The sequence below is a fragment of the Bombina bombina genome, chromosome 1, assembly GCF_027579735.1.
Source record: "Bombina bombina isolate aBomBom1 chromosome 1, aBomBom1.pri, whole genome shotgun sequence".
NCBI classification, from domain to species: domain Eukaryota; kingdom Metazoa; phylum Chordata; class Amphibia; order Anura; family Bombinatoridae; genus Bombina; species Bombina bombina.
The window spans coordinates 965,903,517-965,923,110 of NC_069499.1; positions in this window are offsets into that span (position 1 = coordinate 965,903,517).

Consider the following 19,594-nt stretch of genomic DNA (forward strand, 5'->3'; position numbering starts at 1 on the left):
TTCAGAGTGTTTTGAAAAAGTGCAAGATAATAGACTGTTTCCATTCAATTTTGAAATAGTTGCAAAGATGTCTAAAATGTAATTTCAAGGCTTTATCAAGTGCTTTCGGGTGTTGAATTTAAAAAGTCAAAACTGGACTTGAAAAAGTGCTAAAAAGTCTCTTGAAAATGGATTGTGAAAATGGATTGTACTTAGAGGAAGATGGCTGCATCTCACTGATGAGTCCCAAGGAAGGGCGAAACAATCTTCTGGGGTTGCCATGTTCCTTGTTCAGAGAATACAGGGAGTGCAGAATTATTAGGCAAGTTGTATTTTTGAGGATTAATTTTATTATTGAACAACAACCATGTTCTCAATGAACCCAAAAACTCATTAATATTAAAGCTGAATAGTTTTGGAAGTAGTTTTTAGTTTGTTTTTAGTTATAGCTATTTTAGGGGGATATCTGTGTGTGCAGGTGACTATTACTGTGCATAATTATTAGGCAACTTAACAAAAAACAAATATATACCCATTTCAATTATTTATTTTTACCAGTGAAACCAATATAACATCTCAACATTCACAAATATACATTTCTGACATTCAAAAACAAAACAAAAACAAATCAGTGACCAATATAGCCACCTTTCTTTGCAAGGACACTCAAAAGCCTGCCATCCATGGATTCTGTCAGTGTTTTGATCTGTTCACCATCAACATTGCGTGCAGCAGCAACCACAGCCTCCCAGACACTGTTCAGAGAGGTGTACTGTTTTCCCTCCTTGTAAATCTCACATTTGATGATGGACCACAGGTTCTCAATGGGGTTCAGATCAGGTGAACAAGGATGCCATGTCATTAGATTTTCTTCTTTTATACCCTTTCTTGCCAGCCACGCTGTGGAGTACTTGGACGCGTGTGATGGAGCATTGTCCTGCATGAAAATCATGTTTTTCTTGAAGGATGCAGACTTCTTCCTGTACCACTGCTTGAAGAAGGTGTCTTCCAGAAACTGGCAGTAGGACTGGGAGTTGAGCTTGACTCCATCCTCAACCCGAAAAGGCCCCACAAGCTCATCTTTGATGATACCGGCCCAAACCAGTACTCCACCTCCACCTTGCTGGCGTCTGAGTCGGACTGGAGCTCTCTGCCCTTTACCAATCCAGCCACGGGCCCATCCATCTGGCCCATCAAGACTCACTCTCATTTCATCAGTCCATAATACCTTAGAAAAATCAGTCTTGAGATATTTCTTGGCCCAGTCTTGACGTTTCAGCTTGTGTGTCTTGTTTAGTGGTGGTCGTCTTTCAGCCTTTCTTACCTTGGCCATGTGTCTGAGTATTGCACACCTTGTGCTTTTGGGCACTCCAGTGATGTTGCAGCTCTGAAATATGGCCAAACTGGTGGCAAGTGGCATCTTGGCAGCTGCATGCTTGACTTTTCTCAGTTCATGGGCAGTTATTTTGCGCCTTGGTTTTTCCACACGCTTCTTGCGACCCTGTTGACTATTTTGAATGAAACGCTTGATTGTTCGATGATCATGCTTCAGAAGCTTTGCAATTTTAAGAGTGCTGCATCCCTCTGCAAGATATCTCACTATTTTTGACTTTTCTGAGCCTGTCAAGTCCTTCTTTTGACCCATTTTGCCAAAGGAAAGGAAGTTGCCTAATAATTATGCACACCTGATATAGGGTGTTGATGTCATTAGACCAAATTGGTAGTAGGCTTTCGAGCCTATACAGCTTGGAGTAAGACAACATGCATAAAGAGGATGATGTGGTCAAAATACTCATTTGCCTAATAATTCTGCACTCCCTGTAATTGCTTGGTAATTTGGGACTGGACTGAACTTTTTGAGCAGGATCGGTATGTTATATTTCAGTAAAGTTATTCTTTCTGAAATGCACATTTGAGCTAAAAGTGGCTGCTTCCAGGTGATAAATTGTCTTAGAACAAGCTACTGAACTGTTTTTCATTCCTAAGAGAGCACTTCTCTTTCTGTATTTGTACAGTGTCTAAGGAAAATAATCATTTACATGTCTAAAATTAGCTTTTTGTAATCTTAAACATCCTGATAAGTGTTAATCAATATGAATTCCATTATTATATAGGCATAATTTGCTCGATAATTATATTGTATAAATCTTTTGAAAGTATTTTTGAAAGTGTTTTCAGTCATTGATTGAAAGAATACCATTTTGTGATTGGAGATTTCAATCTAAGATTAAAAAATAACTATTTAATTTCCATAAGAAGAAAATAGTCGCAACTAATCCCATCTTCTAAAATGAGGTTTTAATAATTCTCATACTGTAAGTCGTGACACTTCTAGTGACTAAGTTTCAAATGTCACCCAAAGCTCACTGTACAGAATTATGTCTGTTTTTTTGGCATTTCTATTAATGTAATAAGATGGCAACATAAGGTTCTAGATGTTGTAAATTGCAATAATTAAGAAAAATATTATTATTATTTTCTGGAAAAAAACATGCAAACATTGGCGGTTCCAAACAAGCAAGAAAGAATGGCAAGAACTTAAATTATTTTCATGACAAAGCAATTGCTAATCCAATTTAAAAAATATGAAATTACTGTAACTATCATGAAACTGTATGAAACACAAAGAAACATTAACCTCTTAAGGACATATGACGGAATTTTTCCGTCATAAAACAATTGAGCAAACTGAAAGCTGTGTCCTTAAAGGGTTAAGCACGGAATTAGGAAATGCTATTTCTAGACTATCTTGGTTGGAATTTCTGCTTCCTTTTGTTTCCTAGAAACCTCTTAGTGGTGCTGGAAATGATGGATATGTGTATTAAATACATGTATATATGTAAACTTCTTATTCACATATATGTGGGAAATAGCCGTTTTGTCCTTATCACCTGGTGATTTTTGTACAAGCTGGTAAAAAAATATGTTTGACTGTGTTTAAAACAAAAGCTGATGCAGGCATTTGTGAAGCCCTATTATTACTGTTTAACAACTGCTGATTATAGCCAACAATGTGAAAACAGGTCTTTGTTTTAAAGGGCCACTAAACCCAAAATCTTTCTTTCATGATTCAGATAGAACATTCAAATTTAAACAACATTACAATTTACTTCTATTATTTATTTTGCTTCATTTTTTAGATATCCTTATTTGAAGAAAAAGCAATGCACATGGGTGAGCCAATCACATGAAGGCTTCTATGTGCAGCAACCAATCAGCAGCTACTGAGCATATCTAGATATGCTTTTCAGCAAGGAATATCAAGAGAATAAAACAAATTAGATAATAGAAGTAAATTAGAAAGATGTTTAAAATTGCATTCTCTTTCTAAATCATGAAAGAAAAAATGTGGGTTTCATATCCCTTTAATGTCTATAAAGGTATTGCCCTGTCCACCTGTAGAACTATAGGGATTTTCATATCAGCCTAGACTTTGTCAATAGCTGTTTTCTAGTTAATGATTTGGAAACCACTCTCAAAGTCCTTTAAAGGCACATGAAACCCAAAAATGTTCTTTTGTGATTTACCAATTTCCTTTTATTATCAAATTTGCTTTGTTCATATGCTATTCTTTTTTTGAAGAGATACCTAGGTAGGTGTCTAGGGCACAAAATAGTGTTGCCATCTAGCTCTCTTGCAAATGGATAACATTCTTGAAAAACTGCTGCCTTATAGTGCTGCAGACACTTGCATGCTCCTGAGCTTATGTCCCTGCTTTTCAACAAAAGATACCAAGAGAATGAAGAAAATGTGCTAATAGAAGAAAATTAGAAAGTTGTTAAAAAAGACATGCTGTGCCTGAATTATGAAAGAAACATGTCTTGACCCTTTAAGCTTTCTGTATAAAATATGCATGTAGCATTTTATCACAAATATTTAAAAATAATGAAGGAAAAACTTAGTTCAAATTTAACAGATCCAGTATTAGCCAGAAGTAATCTTTTTCACAGACAAACTTTCTTTAAAAAAACTCTTAAAGGGGCATTACAGCCAAAATTGGAATCCACGTGGATGCATTTCAGTTGGGGATAGAAGCATTTTTGTAATATACACGTATTTGCAAAAATGCTTCTAATAAAAGCTATAGCTGTTTCAAAAGTGTATTTAATGGGAAAATCTATACCTTAGTCATCTTAAAGACTTACCCAGGGACACCATTAGAAATGTTGGGGGCCCTGACCATGGATCAGCCCCCCCCCCTCCTTTGACATGTGCAATTTATGACCAAGTGACTAAAACGTATATGCACTTTATTCATAAGTGTCTATTTAAACTTGGTAATGTTGTAAAGGTAGTAACATACAAACACACAGACACACTCATACACTGAAACACACACACTCACACATAAGGATTTACATATAGACTCTCTAGCAGACACGCAAAGAAACACACTCAGACACAGACACCCAAACAGACACTCTGCACTTGTTTACATTGACCTGACAAGTAATGAGGTAAACTACCGTTTTGTAAAAAAAAGGAGATTTTGAAAACAAAATATGGAGTTCTGATTATCTTTTTGTAAAGGAAGATGCCAACTAAATGATTACAAGAGCATGCAGTGGCTGAAAGGAAGGGCCTTTAACTGCCTAAACAATAATTTAAATGTTAAATGGTAGATTGGTGACTTCCGGAAAGGTCTCGTTAGTCTCAAAGTCTGTAGAAAGATGTGAATAATCAGTAGTAAGGTTAAAATATCCTAAAAAGGAACAGACAATGGACACACACACACATAACCAACTCAAACTTGCACATACACCCAAGGGAACACCGACAGAGACAGCCTCAGATAACACACAAAGACATACAAACACACACAGAGACACCCACAGAAAACACACAAAGACATACATACACAGAGACAACAACATAAAACACAGAAAGACATACTGTACATACACAAACCCTCACTGAGACATCCACAGAAAACACACAAAGACATACACACACCCTCACAGAGACACCCACAGAAAACACACCCCCTCACAGAGACATGCATCCACAGAAAACACTGACATACATACACACACACCCTCACAGACATCCACAGAAAACACAGACATACATATATACATACACATACACCCTCACAGAGACATCCACAGAAAACACAGACATACACATCCACCCTCACAGAGGCATCCAGAGAAAATACACATAGACAAACATACACACACCCTCACAGAGACACCCATAGAAAAAGCTCATAGACACATGCACACACCCTCACAGACATCCACAGAAAATGCACAAAGACATTCACCACCCACCCTCACAGAGAGACCCACAGAAAATACATACACACTCATAGAGACACAAACCAAAGCACAAAGACATAAACACAGACACCCACAGAAACACTCACATGAGGAAACATTTATGCACCTTGCATCCCCTAAATCAACAGTGTGTGACATGCATGATAAAAAAAATTGCAGAAATTAAGAGATCACTTTTTAAAGAATCATATTTGTGTGCAAACAAAAATAATTCTGTGAATTCAAATTTGTACATTAATGATCTGGGTAGATGGTTAGATGAAGAAAAGTACTTTTAAAAGGTTGACATATGTTTGTTTGATTTTTTCCTCATTTTCCCCAACCAAGAGCCCCAATTCAAATATAGTGTACAAATGTTCCCATCTGTCAGCTGTACTTATGGATTTTGAAAATGATGTACTCTATATGGTTTTGGTGGAACCATAAGCTGTGGTACTCATACCATTAGATCTGGTTAAATGCAGGATTTAGGCTTGCTGATATGTATTTCAAAATTAAGTCAGCTATAGTGTAAACTGAACAGTTTTAAGCTAACCTGTCTCATTTCAAAAATGAGAAATCTTAGTCTGAGAATATAACATGTTATGCAGATGTAAAAATCTTAGATAAAATGCCTACTTGCAGCTGGAAAGTCCTTGCATAAAGGGGCAGTAAACTGGAATTATATATATGTATATATATATATATATATATATATATATATATATATATATATATATATATATATACTGTATATATATATATATATATATATATATATATATATATATAAAATGCATATCCGCCAAAAAGGGCACCTACCATTTGTGTATTGAGGAGGAAACATTTCTGCATGGTTTTAAATATAGAATTTCTACAGCATTGTCAGATAATCATAAATACACTGCTGCTAAAAAAAATTGTTTTTAGGGACCCCTGGCCCCACCATACAACTACTACCACACTGAAGTTACAATCCAAAATTGCACAAAGAAATAAAAAACATTTGCTAAGTAAGTCCTACCTCCTCTGCAAATGAAAGAGATCTGCTGTCTGACTCAGGCACACACTGTACAAACAAAGTTCCAAGTCTGTCTCACACTGTGTCTGTCTCACAAATGCTAATAGTTTACTCCTTGTAATAACATTTCCCATGCTCAATTAGCACTCTGCTGTATTACCCACTGGTGGCTGACAACATTTTTATTTTTTTAGTTTTTGCCTCATGGGGCCCCCCTGGCCCATTGGGCTCCTGACAGCAGTCACCCCTGTCACCCCCTGATGGTGGCCCTGGACTTACCTTAGATTAAGCGGCAAATTGCCCCCTGCAGTGTAGCACCCCTTACTATATCATGCAGCAGTAAAAAAGTTATTTTGAAATAAATATTGTTTCTACCCACTTTGAAATTGCTGCCAAGCTCTGCTCACCAATGATATTACAATCTGAGCTACATCTAAACACTCTGCTGTATAGTATTGACAGTCTGTTGAATCCAACTAGTGAGCCTTTTGTGATTGGATGCCATATGCAGTCCAGATCATGATGTCATCAGTAAGCGGAACTTGGCAGCCATTTCAAAGTGGAGCGCTAGTGCGTGATTAGTGCTGAGACTTTGAGTGTATATGGGAAGGAGGAGGAGGGAAAGGTAGGGGAGAAATAAAAAATAGTAAGAGAGAGGAACGCTAGTGCGTGATTAGTGCTGAGACTTTGAGTGTATATGGGAAGGAGGAGGAGGGAAAGGTAGGGGAGAAATAAAAAATAGTAAGAGAGAGGAACCGCAACCTTGACGGACAGTCTTCTGACCCAGAAGCCCTGCTGGGCTAAAAACCAGTTACCTTAAAATTCTTGGAACAGCGTAGCCTGTATCGGAGGATCAAGCCGCAATAACACAGAACAGGAAGCGGATAGGCAGGATAGAAAGTAAAAAGCATAAACCCACAGAAAAATAGCAACCAAAATCCATACTAAAAAACAAAAATCAAAGGAAAGTGGTCTTTAGTACTGATGAAGGTGACTCAACTGACTCAGATGCAAGTGCAAGAAGTACATGTGCTTCCACATGTTCCTCTTCTATGTCCTCTCCCTCCTCTTCCCCTTCCCCTTCTTCTTTTTTTACAGGAATCGTCAATAGAAGAAGTGGAGGAAGTACCTTTAGCAGCCAAACCAAAGACCAGGATAAATTTTCAAAGAAGCAAAGACGAAGAAGAAGATGGAAAAATAAAAGGAGAAGGAAAGAACAAGAAAAAGAAGGGACACTAACACCAGGTGCTATCGAAAGTGTTATGGATCCCCAAAAGGACCATAATGATCAAGGACTCAATATAGTAAATTTGTCAGACTTTATATTGAATATCCATGAAATAAATGTGCTTTCAAAAGTTGCACCAACTAGTAATTTCTCTGGGTTTGCCACACTCCTGGATATAAACAAATTTGTCCACAAATTAACCTTGAAAAGGTATTTTGCACTGAATAAATTTAAAGACAATGCTTGTTCCATGGTTGAGACTAACCATCAGAGACATTATAGAAGAGAACATATAGATTTGGAAGAAGCTTGCACTTTAACTACATTGGTTGACATGTATAATGATGAAAATTTGAATTATCAAACAACATCTTTTCCTAAACCAAAAAAACAGCATTCAGACTTTTATCCCACAAATTTTAGGGGTCCCTATATCAATGCATTTCAAAAAGCTGTACAAAAAGATATCCTTGCACTTGAGAACAACTTAAGACACAATGCTGCTCCCCCTAATCTGACTTTTAATGAACGTAAAGCTGTAAAAACATTGCAGAATAACAACAATATAGTAATACGTAACTCAGATAAGGGGGGCAGCATTGTAGTCATGAACAAAGAAGCCTACTTTAATGAGGCATATAAACAATTACTGAATGACAATACATACCATAAATTACAAAGAAACCCTACTAATTTGTTTAAAAGGGAACTGATACAACTAGTAAATGATGGTATTGCTTTGGGCATTTTTGATGAAACAGATAAAATTTCACTTATTCCGGATAACCCTATTTGTCCCATTTTCCATCATGTACCAAAAATACACAAAGATGCGAGGTGTCCTCCGGGTAGACCAATTGTGGCAGGCATTGGCTCTTTGTTTGAGCCTTTAGCCGCATGGCTTGATTCTATCTTACAGCCTATTGCTGTGTCACAGTTGAGCTACCTACAGGACACCTCGCATCTTTTGCTTACCTTGGATAAGATTACATGGCACACTGAATACTCATGGGGTGTAATAGATATTACTTCCCTATACACATCAATTCCTCAAAATCAAGGTATTATGGCAGTAAAATATTTTATGCAGAAAGATTCACTTTATGCTACTATTGAGATTGAATATATTTGTGAAGTATTGAAATTTTTGTTATCACACATTTACTTCTTATTCAATAATGAATACTTTTTTCAAACATGCAGCACAGCGATGGGGGCAAAATTTGCCCCATCGTTTGCCAATATCTATGTAGCATTTTGGGAACAAATATATCTATATTCCTTTAACAATCCTTGGAGTGAACAAAATGCACTTTATGTGCGCTTTATAGATGATCTGCTTTTTATCTTTAAGATTCCCCTTGATGATAGTATATTTTCAGATTTCCTAAATTATTGTGACAATAATGATATGAATCTAAAATTTACTGGAGTTTATAATCGGAGAAAGTTAACTATTTAGATCTCACCCTTCAGATTGTTGACAATGTTGTGATCACCAGTACATATAGAAAGCCAACTGCTGGCAACACCATCCTGCATGCACAGTCCCAACATCCTCATCATTTAGTACAGTCCATCCCGAAATCTCAATTTTTTAGAATTAGACGAAATACCAAAATAGATAATGTATATGAAAGGCAATCTATAGAATTAAGGGATAGGCTAGCAGCAAGAGGCTACAAACCACAACAATTAGAAGAAATGAGGAAATCTGTTAAATATCATGAAACTAAAAATCGGGAAGAAAACTTGCATTATAGGATGTATGATACAGATTCTAATTTTAATGAGGCTACAGTTTTTTCAACACCTTACAGCCAACAATATCGAGAAATAGTTAAAATTCTGAAAAAACATTTAAACTTGTTACAATCTGATGATGTTTTACAGCCCCTTATAAAAAGTTACAAATTTGTACCTAAGTAATCTAAGACACTAGCACAGACTTTATCACCTAGTCTAGTAAGGAATGATACTTCAAAGCCAAAGAATGTAATCACATGGCTGAATAAAAATGGAACTTACAAATGTAGAGTTAGAACATGCTTAGCATGTCCCAATGTCTCGCAGGAAGAGTATTTTTTGTGCCAGAATGACAAAAAAGCGTACCCTATTGATTTTTATGCCAATTGTGGTTCCAAATATGCAATCTATTTATTAACATGTAATCTTTGTTTTTTTTCAGTATGTAGGTAAAACTACTCGTACAGTCAGGACACGTTTTAATGAACATGTCCGTGACGTAAAAAACTTTAGTACAGATTCTACAGTGGCTGATCATTTTAACAATTTACATTTAACCAATAAAGCACGTCTGTCATTAAAGGTCATAGATATAGCTAATATCCCTTTAAGAGGAGGAAATAGGGACAAAATATTAGAGAAAAAAGAACTTTACTGGATTTTAAAGTTACATACACGTTCTCCATCAGGCATGACTAGAGAATGCGACATAAACTTCTTTATAGATAATTAAATTATTTTTCATATCATCAGTTAAAGTCAACTTATATTTCAAAAGAACAAAAACAAAGGAGTATGTCTTTATTTGTGGCCTTTAGAAATCACATATCTCTTGAGCATATCTATGTAGACATCTTTTAACTTGGTATTTTTGGTTAGGTACATAACATGTTAGCCTATATAAGATTTTCACAAACATATATATTTATATATATTTCTTTTATCTGTTTCTCTAATGTGGCCCTTTAACTATTAACTCCTTAATTCTTAACGTTTATATGCATCTTTTTTGAATTTTTTAAGATATATTTCCCTTTAAAATATACTTCCCTTTACAGTAAGAATGCATAATAGATTGAGATCTTCTAATTATTATCTGCAAGTTGCCAATAATTTAAATATTCAGATTTTTATATAATAAATTGTTGATATTTTTATGTTCACTTTCTTTGTATACTATTTAAATATTTATTTATTTAGTTTACTAGGTTGATATTGCACATCTTATTATTATCTTTCTAATGTATGCAATGAAATTTCAGTGTTTACTGTGAGTTTGTTTTTACTCTAATTGTTTCATATTTGTGGGCATGAAGCAATTAATCCAATTACTGCTCCAGCCTATAAACATGTGGGGTTTAAACACAGACAATAGTCTATGAGTAAGCACCTACTGAGGTGCGAAACATGTCAGACTTTCTGCTCAGTTGCTGCCATGTCTGTCTATTCTTTTAAATTGGATAAATAAAGACTATGGCCTAGATTTAGAGTTGGGCGGTAGCCGTCAAAACCAGCGTTAGAGGCTCCTTACGCTGGTTTTGGGCTACCGCCGGTATTTGGAGTCAGTCAAGAAAGGGTCTAACGCTCACTTTCCAGCCGCAACTTTTCCATACCGCAGATCCCCTTACGTCATTTGCGTATCCTATCTTTTCAATGGGATCTTCCAAGATGGCGTCCTCTCGAATTCCGATTGGCTGATAGGATTCTATCAGCCAATCGGAATTAAGGTAGGAAAATTCTGATTGGCTGATGGAATCAGCCAATCAGAATCAAGTTCAATCCGATTGGCTGATCCGATCAGCCAATCAGATTGAGCTCGCATTCGATTGGCTGATCGGAACAGCCAATAGAATGCAAGCTCAATCTGATTGGCTGATTGAATCAGCCAATCAGATTGAAATTGATTCTGATTGGCTGATTCCATCAGCCAATCAGAATTTTCCTACCTTAATTCCGATTGGCTGATAGAATCCTATCAGCCAATCGGAATTCGAGGGACGCCATCTTGGATGACATCCCTTAAAGGAACCGTCATTCGTCGGGAAGTCGTCGGTGAAGATGGATGGATCCGCGCTGGAGGTCTTGAAGATCAGCCGGTCGTCATCGGATTAAAGAACATAGAAGATGCGGCTTGGATGAAGATGTTTGCCGGTCCGGATGTCCTCTTCTGCCCGCTTGGATCAAGACTTCAGCCGGAGGATGGACGTCACTCTTCAGCCCCCCACTTGGACTTGGATCAAGACATCGGAGGCTCTTCTGGATCGATCGGTGAACCTGGCATGGTGAAGACAAGGTTGGAAGATCTTCAGGGGCTTAGTGATAGGTTTATTTAAGGGGGGTTTGGGTTAGATTAGGGGTATGTGGGTGGTGGGTTGTAATGTTGGGGGGGTATTGTATGTTTTTTTTTACAGGCAAAAGAGCTGAATTCTTTGGGGCATGCCCAACAAACGGTCCTTTTAAGGGCTGGTAAGGTAATAGAGCTTTGAACTTTTGTAATTTAGAATAGGGTAGGGCATTTTTTTTTATTTTGGGGGTCTTTGTTATTTTATTAGGGGGCTTAGAGTAGGTGTAATTAGTTTAAAATTGTTGTAATATTTTTCTGATGTTTGTAAATATTTTTTTATTTTTTGTAACTTAGTTCTTTTTTATTTTTTGCACTTTAGCTAGTTTATTTCATTGTATTTATTTGTAGATATTGTATTTAATTAATTTATTGATAGTGTAGTGTTAGGTTTAATTGTAGGTAATTGTAGGTATTTTATTTAATTAATTTATTGATAGTGTAGTGTTAGGTTTAATTGTAACTTAGGTTAGGATTTATTTTACAGGTAATTTTGTAATTATTTTAACTATTTTAGCTATTAAATAGTTATTAACTATTTAATAGCTATTGTACCTGATTAAAATAAATACAAAGTTACCTGTAAAATAAATATTAATCCTAAAATAGGTATAATATAATCATAATTTATATTGTAGCTATATTAGGGTTTATTTTACAGGTAAGTATTTAGCTTTAAATAGGAATAATTTATTTAATAAGAGTTAATTTATTTCGTTAGATTTAAATTATATTTAACTTAGGGGGGTGTTAGTGTTAGGGTTAGACTTAGCTTTAGGGGTTAATCCATTTATTACAGTAGGTCTGCAGATTAGGGGTTAATAATTGAAGTTAGGTGTCGGTGATGTTAGGGAGGGCAGATTAGGGGTTAATACTATTTATTATAGGGTTATTGAGGCGGGAGTGAGGCGGATTAGGGGTTAATAACTTTATTATAATAGCGGTGCGGTCCGCTCGGCAGATTAGGGGTTAATAAGTTAGGTAGCTGGCGGCAACGTTGTGGGGGGCAGATTAGGGGTTAATAAATATAATATAGGGGTCGGCGGTGTTAGGGGCAGCAGATTAGGGGTACATAGCTATAATGTAGGTGGCAGTGGTGTACGGAGCGGCAGATTAGGGGTTAATAATAATATGCAGGTGTCAGCGATAGCGGGGGCTGCAGAATAGGGGTTAATAAGTGTAAGGTTAGGGGTGTTTAGACTCGGGGTACATGTTAGAGTGTTAGGTGCAGACTTAGGAAGTGTTTCCCCATAGACAACAATGGGGCTGCGTTAGGAGCTGAACGCGGCTTTTTTGCAGGTGTTAGGTTTTTTTTCAGCTCAAACAGCCCCATTGTTTTCTATGGGGATATCGTGCATGAGCACGTTTTTGAAGCTGGCCGCTTCCGTAAGCACCGCTGGTATCTAGAGTTGCAGTGGCATTAAATTATGCTCTACGCTCGCTCCCTTTTTGGAGCCTAACGCACTGAAAACCCAGCCATTCTGTGAACTCTAAATATCGGCGGTATTTAAAAGGTGCATGGGAAAAAAAGCACGCGTAGCTAACGCACCCCTTTGGCCGCAAAACTCTAAATCTAGGCGTATATATTTTACTTTTTATCGTCTGGAGTAGTGCCTGCCTATCCGCTTCCTGTTCTGAGAAATAAAAAATACTTGTTGGGAAAGGAATCTGGGAGAGGGAGGAGGTTAGGGTATTGAGGGGGGGGGCAGTTACACTACAGAAAAATTGTGTATTTTATAAATCTGCTAAAAAAAAAAGCAAAATTTTGACTAAACAGTTCACTGCCAGTACCCAAGATGACGGCAAATAGGTAGAGGGGGAGGGTTAGAGAGCTGTTTGGGGAGATCAGGGAGGTTGGGGGCAAAGGGGGGATGCAACACTGCATAATAAATAAAGAAACAAAAATATAAATAAATAAATGCCTTTTATTTTAGTACTGGCAGACTTTCTGCCAGTACTTAAGATGGTGGTGACAATTGTGAAGGTGGGGGAGGGAAGAGAGCTGAGGGGGGTCAGGGAGGGATCAGGGGGTGGGATGTGTCAGGTGGGAGGCTGATCTCTACACTAAAGCTAAAATTAACCCTACAAGCTCCCTTCAAGCTACCTAATTAACCCCTTCACTGCTGGACATAATACAAATGTGGTGCGCAGCGGGATTTAGCGGCCTTCTTATTACCAAAACGCAATGCCAAAGCCATATATGTCTGCTATTTCCGAACAAAGGGTATCCCGGAGAAGCATTTACAACCATTTGTGCCATAATTGCACAAGCTGTTTGTAAATAATTTCAGTGAGAAACCTAAAGTTTGTGAAAAATGTAACATTTTTTTTTATTTGATCGCATTTGGCGGTGAAATGGTGGCATGAAATATACCAAAATGGGCCTAGATCAATACTTTGGGTTGTCTACTAAACTACACTAAAGCTAAAATTATAACCATTTGTGCAATAATTGCACAAGCTGTTTGTAAATCATTTCAGTGAGAAATCTAAAGTTTGTGAAAAATGTAACGTTGTTTTTTATTTGATCGCATTTGGCGGTGAGATGGTGGCATGAAATATACCAAAATGGGCCTAGATCAATACTTTGGGTTGTCTACTAAAAAAAAAAATACATGTCAAGGGATATTCAGGGATTCCTGACAGATATCAGTGTTACAATGTAACTATTGCTAATTTTGAAAAAAAAAGGTTTGAAATTGCAAAATGCATATTGTATTTATTGCCTTATAACTTGCAAAAGAAGCAAATAAAATGTAAACATTGGTTATTTCGAAACTCAGGGCAAAATTTAGAAACTATTTAGCATGGGTGTTTTTGGTGGTTGTAGATGTGTAACAGAGTTTGAGGGTCAAAGTTAGAAAAAGTGTTTTTTTCCATTTTTTTCATCATAGTTTATAATTTTTTTATAGTAAATTATAAGATATGATGAAAATAATGGTATTTTTAGAAAATCCATTTAACGGCGAGAAAAACGGTATATAATACGTGTGGGTACAGTAAATGAGTAAGAGAAAAATTACAGCTAAACATAAACACAGCAAAATTTAAAAATAGCCCTGGTCCTTAACGGTAAGAAAATTGAAAAGTGATGTGGTCACTAAGGGGTTAAAATTCTGGCACACTGAGAATATCTAGCTATGCTTCACATGCACGTGCAGAGAAAAATGTTAACACTAAAACCCTCATAACTTTTACTAGAGGCATTTTTACCAATACATGTACAGTATATTGCAAATATGTTTCTATTAAAAGATGTAATTCATCCACATGCAGTTCAAGTTTGAAGGGAATGTCCCTTTAAGTCAAAACTACAATTATTTAGACAGAGAAGCAATTTTAAAAATCTTTTCATTTTACTTCTAATATCAATCATGATTTGTTCTTATTGTATCTTTTATTGAAGAGTAAATCTAGGTAGGCACTTGTATTTAGCACTCTATAGAAGTGTTTCTAAAAATGTATGACATTGTTATAGCATTGCTGCAAAGCCTGCTGCCATTCAATGTTGAAGACGTGCACACTCCTGAGCTGCTTTGATCCTAATTAAAGGGACATTATACACTCATTTTTTCTTTGCATAAATGTTTTGTAGATTATCTATTTATAAAGCCCATCATTTTTTATTTTTTTAAAAATGTATAGTTTTGCTTATTTTTAAATAACATTGCTCTGATTTTCAGACTCCTAACCAAGCCCCAAAGTTTTAGGAGAATACCAACGTATACATACTCCAGCTTGCTTCTGTTTGTCTAAATAGTCTTTTCATATGCAAAGGAAGGGGGAGGGGAAGTGTCTGCTATTTCCCACCTGCAGTGGGTGTTCCAGTAACCTTTTAAACAGAGCTAAACTGAGAGCTTCTAAGTTTTTAAACGGTTTTATACTGGATTTTTATATCAGTATCTGTGCATCTTATTCTTTATAGTAGTGTCTATTACATGCAGTTATATACAAATTGGTGTACACTGTCCCTTTAAATAATTTTTAACACAGAATATAAAGAGAACAAAGCAAATTTGATATTAGTAAATTGTAAAAAAAATGTAATTGAAAGTTTAAAGTGATATGAAACCCAAATAATTATTTTGTGATTAAGACAGAGCATACAATTTTAAAAAAAAGTTTCCAGTTTACTTCTATTATCAAATTTGCTTTGTTCCCATGGCATTCTTTATTGAAGAGGTAGGTGTCTGGAGCCATACATGACTGCAAAATTGCTGTCATATAGTGGTCCAGACATTTGCATGCTCTTGGTTTTGCTTTTGGGTTTCATGTCCCTTTAATTTTGACTTTAGTGTGCCCTTAGTGTGTTTTTCCATGTTTTAATATGGATTTTTCATATGTGTGCTATTTGTACTCTATCTGCCTGTTTGATGCCCCTTTAATGTAAAATCTGCATTTTCCATAAGTGAACATTGTTAAACATATTTTATATTTTCTCATATAGGCTTTTTGTTTTGGTTTATACCTGCAATAAATACATTTATAAGAACAAAATGATGTCACGGCCAGTGATACAAATGACATCATTTGACATTTTTCATTTTCAAAGCCCTTGGCTGCAAGAAAACCACATTTCCTTTTAAATTTGATTTAGCTATTTATGTTTTTACATCACAATAGATTTTGAAAGCATTAAATAAATACCAACATTTTTTTTCTCTGTAGCTCTATACTTTTAAATCTCCCTGCAGGATTTCTCACTTATTCCACCCAACTATTGAGCCTCCATTGCTTCTTATTCTGTTTTTTTTCACAGTGTCACTTAAACTGAGCATTTTTATAGAATATGTAAGCTCATTTCATCTTAACAGGCTTGGATCAGTCATTTGGTTCACTCGTTAGTATTCCTCTTTCAGCTTATGAACTAGCATTAATATCCAAAATAGAAAGTGTTAAAATCAAGGCTCCCTTGACATAAAAAAGGATATTGAGATGAAAGAGTAATCAATCTTTCATAAATAATATACACCAGCAGATAAATTATATATTAAAAGCCGCAGTCAAATGATCGGGAGGAACGATAATTTATTCTACTGAATTTCATCAGATTAAATCCTGGGAAAGATCAAACAAAAAGTTATAAAATTGGAATTAAAGGTAATAAAGGCTTCTTGACTGTAATACGGATAGCTGTAATACATAATTAAGATCCAGGGGTCGGGGTTAATTCTAACACTGTACTGGTAACTGCACCTTTGAGTGAATAATTTTGTTATAACTTCAGGGCCAGGTCGTCTCTTGGCCGAGATTAGCTTTGTCTAAATTTGACCTAGAGATAAAAAAATATTTTATTAATAGCCTAAAGATACATGACACATTCATATTTTATATTACAGAAGTACAAGAGCAATACAGGTATTTTGTATTTAACATGACATTGCAAGACTGAGTATTGTAACTTTATGCATTGTTCAAGCATGTTCTATTTCATCTTGCCTAGGTTTTTCCACACCATTGCCAATAATGCAGTTCTTAGAGGATAAATAAAGAGAGATAAAGCTACTTGAACTACCTTATACAGCAACATGAGTTTTTAGAATTTAAATTGACATAAAAGAGCAAAAAAGGAAATGCTTTTAGGTTTTAGTCTTTCATTATAACACTATTGCATGCATATAACTATGTGTTTAACAACTGCAAAGGGCTTAATAGTTAAAACCATCTTTTTAGCAGTAATGATCTACTTGGGGCTAACTGAACACATATGGTGAGACAGTGACAAGGGACAAATGTTTAGCCACCAGTTACCAGTTAGCTCCCAGTGGTGCATTGCTGCTCTTGAGACAACATAAGTATGTTTTTCAGCAAAGGAAACAAAGAGTACAAAGTAAATTAGATTTAAAAAAAAGTAAATAGAAAAGCTCCTTAAAATGATGCGCTCTAAATCAAAGTAAACACAATTTCAAATTGTGTTCTCATAAATTAATTATTAACAAAAATATTTGGAATAAAAAGATCCATAGTTTTTTTTGTGTGTGTGCTTAGTTACAAATTGCATGATGTACCCCTTAAAGGTAAAAACCACACTGATAAAAGTAATTCACAATGTCCTCACAAAGCTCTTTATTAGGAAAGATACAATTTTAAAAATATATAATTATTACTATTGCTATTATTATTATTATTAGTAGTATTATACTTGCTGAATATATTTCTCATCAGGCATGCAGTTTAGCCTTTCATTAAAGGGCCATAAACCCCCATTTTTTTATTTCATCATTCAGATAGAACATGCAGTTTTACATTGTAATACAGGTCTACAATTTACTTATGTTATCTAATTTGCTTTGTTCTATTGGTATCCTTTGTTGAAAAACCTACATAGGTATGCTTAGGAGTAGCAGTGGACTACTGGGAGCTAGCTCTTAATTGATAGCTGCATTTATATGCCTCTAGTCATTAGATCACCTAATGTGTTAAGCTTGCTTCCAGTAGTGTATTGATGCTCTTTATAAAAGGATACCAAGAGAATGAAGAAAATTTAATGTATAAGTACATTGGAATTCTGTTTTAAAATGTTATGCTCTATCTGAACCATTAAAGAAGAAAAAAAGGGTTTTATGCCCCTTTAACAAAGCTTTGGAAGTTGATTTTACAGGTTAATTATAATAAATACTACAGTTTGCAAGATACTTTTTCTTGTATGTTTTATTTGTGAAAAAATATTTTAATTTATTTAACAGTTCTTCCACAAATGTTTAACTATGATAAAACAATACAAACTTCAGACAATTTTGTGACTTGTAGACAAAGGTAAAGTAGTAAGATTGTTTAAAGAGCAGCGCAGGTTGGGCATAGGCGGAGTTTTGTATTTGGCATTCGTTTGTAAAATACATTGGCATTACGAGACATGGGAATAATTTCGTATTCGGCATTTGCACAGATCTTTGTGTTTTGTACTTTCACAGGAATAAATATAGCGCCATAAAAAGCCCAATGTGGCGACCTGTAAAACGAAGGCGGAATACAAAGTTATGCCCATGCTTAGTAATGGTGCTATTAGTAATCATCTATGTCATATCATCATCTCAGAATATGAGGATTACATTAAAAAACTATAGCAGTTTGTGCTCCTAAAGCTATACAGGGATTTCTATCTACATCTATCCATATTGATGTATATTTAGAGAAACCTTTTGCACCTGTTTAAAATAATGAATTTAATAAAAAATATTTGCTTTCATTTTTTTAACTCTATATTTATTTATATAATAACTCCCTTTATTATTAAAGTGTCTTTAAAACTTTCTTATCATTCTCTATGATAAAAAAAAACCCCAATATAAATAATTGTTTTGTAAAAAAAAATAAAAAAATAAAAAATAATTGCTTTGTCTAGTTTAATAAAAAAGAAAACTGTTAAATTATGCTATGAAAATGTTAACATCAAAACATAGCAATGACATATAAAAAGAAAGTGATTACTGTAATTACTCAGTGTTTGTTCACTCATCAATACGTGGCTAGGACTTGTTTGTCTGTTCCACATCTTAATTGCTACCACAGGCTTTCAGAATATATTGCTTGGCACCCCCAGAGTCCCTGGAATTGAATGGTTGTTCAACAATTCAAGTTATTACTGCATTGCCTTATCTCTGTCACTGCATTCGCATTCCCCCTCCCTGCAACCCATTTTTAGTGTCATTAAGGTCTGAGAATCGAGCTCACAAAACCCAATGACAATCTGAAAAATAGGCACAGAGTTACCATATACTGAAAAATGCTGATCCTGCAGGTACAGATCCTCACACAGAACGAAATGAGCCAAAGACAGGAGTACATGCTGTATCACTGGGGGAACAGGGACATATTGTGAGGCTGCAGCTGTGTGTGAAAAGTAAAAACATTTAGAGCCAGACAGAAAAAAAAAGGTTCATCAGATTCCATAAAGAAATCTTCCTGCGCATATTTCAAACTTTTTTTTTTAAAATTAAAGAATGATCAATGTATCAATGCTATTTCTAATGAAAGGCTTGTATACATTATTTTATCATAGACTGATTTTATAGCAGAGT